The sequence below is a fragment of the Taeniopygia guttata genome, chromosome 5 (assembly GCF_048771995.1).
Source record: "Taeniopygia guttata chromosome 5, bTaeGut7.mat, whole genome shotgun sequence".
NCBI lineage: Eukaryota > Metazoa > Chordata > Aves > Passeriformes > Estrildidae > Taeniopygia > Taeniopygia guttata.
In genome coordinates this window covers 53,416,874-53,424,390 of record NC_133030.1, presented here as the reverse complement: position 1 = coordinate 53,424,390, position 7,517 = coordinate 53,416,874, and positions in this window count along the sequence as shown.

The following is a 7,517-nucleotide window of genomic DNA, read 5'->3' as shown; positions in this document are numbered from 1 at the left end:
TAAGGGCTTTTTTCCAAAATTTTACCATAGACATCCAAATATATTAGCTATTATTTATGAAGATCTACTATTCTTTTGAATTAGAGACAAAACAAGATGAGAAACTTTCTAGGAGGAGCAGCTTGTGGCCTCAGGAACAAGAAGCACAATCTGAACATCATGTCAGGATAGAGTTAAAAATAGATGGTCTGCACTGTTTGACCTGATCCTGCTCTTTGTGCACACGGGAGCAGATGTATTCGTTTGTCAAGTGGTGGCTGTTGACAGCGCTTTGTACCGCACAGAGGGATAACGCGCCCCAGAACCGTGGCAGCGTGAGCAGAGTTCATCGGTCAGCCCTGGCAGCAGTTGGGAGCCTCCCCAGATGGCAGCAGACAAGCAGACAGTGCACACCTGTGGCCTGAGAGTGAACAGGGCACGATGAGCTGACCCCACCCCAGCTCAGCTCAGCCTCCTGCCCTTAGCGCTGCTCCCGCTTCTGCTCTCAGGCTTCCTTCGCAGCAAGCTACAGACTGACCTTCAGGAACAAACAAAAAGCACAAGCTCTCAGGTCCCATCAAACTCCTCCCCACAACTTTGCCTGCTAAAAGAGAGGAAAAAACCTGCATACTGTTGCAGAAAGTCACAATGAAAGGGATGGTTGAAAGTCATTGCCTGTCAGATCCTCTGCTTGAGCAAAGCTATCAAACCTAAATATCCTTTTAGTTTTAATGGAGCAACAGAAGGGGATATTGTTCCTGAGGAGAGTACTGTGCTATCTAGGCCATATGTGCCTTTTAACTTCCTAACTTAAAAAATGATACAAAACCGAATTAGTTAATCATTTTATTCACATGTCAGTAAAACCCCTTGATCATGCAAAATCTCACACACCTGTCTGAATTCAGAAGGTTTCAAGAACTCACTAAAAAATCACAAAAATAAAAAAATAATCTGCAACTTTTAAAATGTATTTTTCCTTTTTCCCCATTGATTTATGTTTCCTAAAGTATTTACATTGCTTTAAACTGTTTTGCAACACTTCCAGCAAGTCTCCTGTCTGGTATCTCCCTGCTACATGCATGACCTCTCTTAATGCAGCCTTGCTCTTGCCTAGTTTTTCACTATATTTACTGTAGCACTGGCTGCTCCTATTAAAACCTGTACACATTATGCACTTGTGCCTCTCTTATTTCTATGAATCTAGTAGAAATAATTCTAGGCAATTAGTTTGTCTGTCATATAGCCATTAAAGATAGAGCAGGTCATCACTTTGATTGTATGCTACAGTCTATGTTACTCAGACACCAAAAATTTAAATAATTTAAAGGAGCCATATGGAAAATCTTTGCCATATTTGAAATTGCACTCAAAAGGTAATTTAATTAGAAGTCACCCTAGCTGTAAAGACATCCTTTAACTTTAGTACCAGAATGCAGATCTGCAGACAAGTCTACAAAGAAATTGGTAATTAAACATTCTGTGCATACTCTGGGCTCATAAATTTTTCTCTTCTTTTCTCAATGAAGATTTTAAGGTCTATAGAAGGCAGTAGCTTAACATATGAAGATCATTTTTCAATTAAAACAAAAGAGAGAGAGAGTGTAAAAGATTATGAAACTTTCCAGTTGCTGTATGGGAAACACACAAGCATCCTGATGGAAAGATTTTGTCTGAAGTAAATGCTGTTTATCTCATGCCCAAAGGGCAGACAGCAGAGAATTCACAGCAGGCACAGAGAATGTAAATCTTTGGTACAATGCACCTTGTAGGTCCCTTGATGCATCATTAAGATGATGTACCAAATCTAGCCACACTGACAGGCTACATCTCCCTCAGGACATTAAAAAAAAAATTTAAAAAACCAAAACCAAAAAAAAACCAATCACCACCAAAAAACCCAAGCCTTTGCAAAACTCCAAAATACATATTTTAGGTTTTAAATTACCAATTTCTGATCATAAAAATATTTAAACTTCATAATCTCTAAATTTGGAGTTTAAATGTGGGAAAATGTTACCTCTGACTAATTTTTATGGTTTGTGTAATCAGTATGAATGTGGTTTAAGCTGCTGTGTAAAATGATTTTTAAAAACTTTTATTATCTCTCTATGTCCCAACGCAATGTTCTTACTCTCTTCAGGGGGAAAAAGAAGGCCAGAATCTTGCTTCTTCAATACTGTTAGGTACCTTTTCTGCCTCTTTTCTCTCCCATATTTTTATACTAGTGAACTAGCTGCAATCTCTTTTTTTTTTTTTCTTTCTCATTATTAGGATATCATTAAGAGCTGTTGGATCTGACAAACTTTCTTCATTGATCTGTGTCCCGGTTGTCCCAGAGCTTTGGTCTTTTCTTTTTGAAAACTTGGATCACTTAAATTCCATTAAGAAAAAAATAAACTCTGTAGATTTTTTTTCCTCATGGTTTCAAGGAGAAAAACTTGAAGCAAAACTTGAAGTGAATTGAGGAAAAAGTGTATCCTGTCATCCATGGAGAGCAGGGAAAGAAAAACCCAGACAACTGGCCTGCCTTTTTCTCTGGCCACTGGATCCTTAGAGCTCAAAGCCATTTCCTAAGGTGAGCACTATGAAAACATAAAAAGATTTAAATTTTCCATGGGGGAACATACTCCAGAAAGACCTGTGTAAATGAAGGAGGATGGGCACTTGTTGTCAGGCCAACACTGGCTGTCACTCCCACTCCCATGCAGTAAACATCTGCAAGTCCACAGCTGTGGATAGCCACTGGTGAATCTTCTGTTCTTCCTCCTGTATTCATGCAATTATAGGGAATTTCTCTGTTTCTCTAACAGGGCAATTACAAGTCAATAACTCTAAATGATGACAGGTACAATACAACTAGCTCTCAGCACCAGTTCTGTCTGTGAATATTCAGAAATATATACTGTACTGATGCCAATCTCTGTCTTTGATCAAGAAAGATAGAAAAGGGGGCTGGATTCAACCCTTTTTGGGCTTGTAGATGGAGCTCCTTCTCTGAATTAGTCCCTCAAAAACATCTTGCTGATGCCTCCATAAGTAACCTAGAAAGCTTTCGGATAAAACAGAAACCTGATTTCTTATTTACAACCCCTCCCAAAAACACAAGCAAAAAAAACTCCAAACAAAACCAAACAAAAACCCCAAAGCAAACAAGTAAACCCCTTCCCAAAAAAAACCCACCAACCAAAATAAGTAAACTGACTTCAAACGTACAAAAAGGAAAAAAACCAACCTCAAAACCTTTCAGCAAAACTGGGACAAAGGGAACAATTTCCCCCATCCCCAAAATTTTTGCTTGCATGTAAAAAAATCTATTGCAAGGATTAAATAATACAAAGACTTAGGAAATAAATGAGGAAGTGGCTGAGGAAATTTCAAAAACCCTCTGTTCTCCCTTCTGTGCACCTGTTCGCCATGCTACTTCTATTCACAGCTAAGGTAGAATTTCCCGAGAACTAATTAGGGCTTTTATTGGCAGAACTACACAGCACTTTACCCTTGGTAAACTTTTCCATTTAAAATCTCTAATCTGCATGTTATCTGATTCTGAGTAACCTTCTTCTAAGTAGAACTTATGCACTCATTCTCTCTTTGAATGCCCCTTGGGACAAGAAACTATGTATAGCACTTATTCACTTAATTTATCTTTTGTTAAAAAAAAAAAAAATCTCACAAGTTCTTCCAAGTTGGTTTCTTTGTAATGATTTCAATTGAGTGCTTCACAGCAGCATTGATCAAGGGTGGTAAGAACAGCATGCTCATGGTCAACATATTAGAAAAAATATAATATATTTGGTTGTTTGAAAATGCAATAAAATGACCAGAGTGGGAAAAAGACCCCAAGACATCACAATGATATGGTGTTTAAAATAGAAATTAATCAAATAATCAATGAACTTGAAAACACAGACTCATTCTCACTTCCCTTGCACATCAAAAGCTTCTTGCCATGTTTTTCTTGAATTTAGATAATATGTATTGTCTGCATGGGTTATTTTCAGATTATCTGACAGGTAAACATATTTTTAGATCTCTTAAAAAAAAAGAAAACAAAACTAGGTTTTAAGGATACAGACATTATTTTCAGAAAATTAAAAAAATGAGTAAAAAAAAAAAAAACTTTGAGAAAAGCTTTTGAGAGATGCAGCCACGAATGTTGCAGCAGGAAGCCAGGGGATGCTTAGTGTGTCACATCTGGCCCCAGCTTTGAGTGCTGAGCACTGGAAAACTGAACCTGTGCCATTTTGGAGCTCCAGCTTTACTGGAATGGAGCCTAGAACCTTGCCTGGGAATAGCCTACTCTGCATTGGATAACCTTCAGAGTTCATCTTTCCCTCACTCTTATCCACATCTGAAGCATCTGGCAGAAAGAGGAAAGACAGGAAAAACTGTTCAAATGAGTAGGTAAGTCAGGTTTGACAGCTGTCTACATATTTTATCCTGTAAAGGGAACCTAAAGTTGCTGAAGAAACTTTTACATACTGCACATCCTGAAATTTCTTTGGCTTCCTATACCTTTTCAGAAACCCAGTACACTCCACAATTTGTGGATCAACTATGTCAAAGTGACATAACAGATTAGAGAAATTGTCTAATTGCTTTGACCATTGACATGAACTTTCTTTATATGGTACCCCCTCCTCAGTTTTTAGCCTTGACCACTGTGAAGAAGATAACTTAATATTTGATCAAACCCTGGTGCATTCTGAAAAAAAAAAACACCCAAAAAAACCCACAAAAAAAAAGCAAGCACAAAAAAACTCCCCAAAAAACCAACAAGAAAACAAAACAAGCAAACAAACAAAATCAAAACAAAGCAAACAAAGAAATAACCCACCAAAAAAAACCTCCAAAAATAAACAAACAAACAAACAAACAAAAAACCAAAAAGGAACTATACTCTGCTTTTGAGAAACAAACTTGACATGTATTTCCATAAGATGCTAGAAGACATCAAAACCATGAACGTATCAAATTCTCTTCTGGGACATACAAAATATAGAGTTCCCATACAAAGCTTTTACTTAAAAACCAACAATTCAGACTTTAAAAATATGGTTTCTTTAAATTTACTAAGAGTCATCACAAAGACAGACTTAGGAAAAGTATTTATCAGCTGCAGCTTCAAACACAAAGACTTTGTTTGGGTCTTCTGGTTTTGGCTTGAACTCAGATTTCTTTTTAAGGGTGAATTCTTCATGAGCACTTTCCATTTGAGTTGGAAATCCAGAGCTGAAATGCCAGGGCCAAGGTGTCATTAATGAGAGTGAGCCAGCACTATTTGACTATGTGATTGGTTTCTCTCAGAATAAGACACGAAGTGAGAAGTTTTAAATATCTGTTGAAAGGATCCTTTACCCCAGAAAACAGGTGTCTCTCTGTGAACATGAGTACAAAAAACTAAAAATTGTGACTGAAACGTAAAAATCTTTAAAACACTTTTATAAAGATTTCTCTGTGTTTAGTCTAGCAAGGAACACATCTGTCACGATGATGGTAGAGAATGTGTTTCCAAAAACATGATCAAATTTTGGCGATGCTCAGATATCCAACGCAGCCATTGCCACTTAATGAAGATCAAAACCAAAGCAATTCACTAAGTAAGCTCTCCTGTGAGATAAGGAATCAACTTTCTACAGGTGAGAAAGAAAGGGGTTAAAGGAAAATTCATTATGGAAAAGAAACCCTGACTAGTCATGACCACATTTAGGTTAATGACAGCTTAAGCAACTGCAAATTCCAGTGGGATCTCCAAGCACTACAAGAAACTTTGTCCCTCTGAATAATGTGCATCTTTGTCAGTGATTTGACTCCATCATATTGACTGTAACCATCGTAAATTAGGCTTAAAGTAACAAAACCTTCATCTCACTAGTGTCACTTCATCTTCCTGCTGCCTCATTCCCTCCTTTCACACTGCACAGGACCTGCCAGGACTGCTGGGAAGCTGCAGAGTCCGTATGTCCTCACAGATGGGCTTCAAAGGATGCTTATTTAGTACGTTCACATAGCTGCTTTGGGCCTCATGCCATATATTCTGCCCTTTCGTGAGTTTTAATTCTACAGATCCCTGATTATCTTCAAGGGGAAAAAGAATTTAAATGCCATTCTTTCGTTCACAGCCAAATGCTTTTCATGCAATCTAAAAAGCATCTTGTAGCTCCTTCACAGCCCTGCCCCTTCCTCCTCCCCTCTTACATCTGCTGCTGTAAAATCCAGCCTGTTCCATATTTCTAAAAATTGAAAACTAGATTTCTGAATCACTTCACCTTTGGTTGCCAATCACATTATTAACCTTTGTGTCATAAGTAGAGGTTCAGTTGGCTCTAAGCAACCGTTATTTTAGTGTCTGACAGGCAGAGGCTTCCTTCTCAGTCTTCCCAGGGATTTATTTACACTCTTTATTTACGTTCTTATATCCTGTCCCACTATCGAAGCTTTCCCTAGCTCTCATTCAGACAAAACTCCCACTGAGATTTTAAAGGCCCACCTCGAATAAATCCTTAGCATCTCTCTTATATGCAGAACTCAGGATAATGAATGCTGAATCCAAGCTGTTTGTGCTGATCCCTTGCTCATGTCGTTCTGCCAATCAATAGAAAATTTACCCTGATTGCTACAAAAAGGAAAGGATGCTGCAAGAGCATTCTTAAAATGCTGCCTTCTTTTGGCAACATTCTGCATTTCTTCAGTCCAAAGTAACACAAATTTGCTTTCTGGTATTCAACAAAATGGAGGCTTTCCAGGTGTTACTACAATAAGAATTCAATTTGACATGAGGGGTTAGACTCTCCTGCCCCTAATCAACATCCTTCTTCATCTAACGAGATGAAATGACAGCAATGGCCAGCAAATGAGACACTGGCAAAGGTATTTGCAGAAGCAGGTTTAAAATTAAAGGGAAACCATGACAAGCTTGTCGGTAAGGTTCACTCTACTGCTAAGGCACACAGAGCAAAATCAGACTACAACCTAGACTCAATCTAAAATTAAAATCAGCCTAAAATTATCTGCATGGAGGCTGAGGATGGATAAAACGATATAAGGAAGACCTTCCTGTTGAGTTACAAGGTTCAGAGTGGAGCCCTTTGTTAAACTTAGCCCTGGACTTGACCAGTGTTTTAGGTCTAAAGGTTTTAAGAGCACTTAAATTTAACAGCACTTAATGGATAAATAGTATAACAAAAGATTCTATAGAATTTACAATAAGCTCAACAATAAGTTACAGCCCTACCTTACTCACAAATCTAGCATACTTAAGAGTCTAAGATAGCTACATTCATAGTAAATTTGTTATAGCATATGTGTTATACATGTGTTATAGCAAATGTGGATACATTTGCACACACACAGAGCTAAAGGAGTGCATACAAGGTGTATACCTGTGAAAAACTCCCCTTGAATCCAGAGAAGAACATTCAGTGGATATTCCTTTGTGTCTTCTCAATGGGAGAAGAGTTGAGCCTTGGGGAGTTCTGGGACCAGCCCAGGCTCCATTGCTGGAGCTCCATCCTGTGAGATATCCCTCTCAGAGG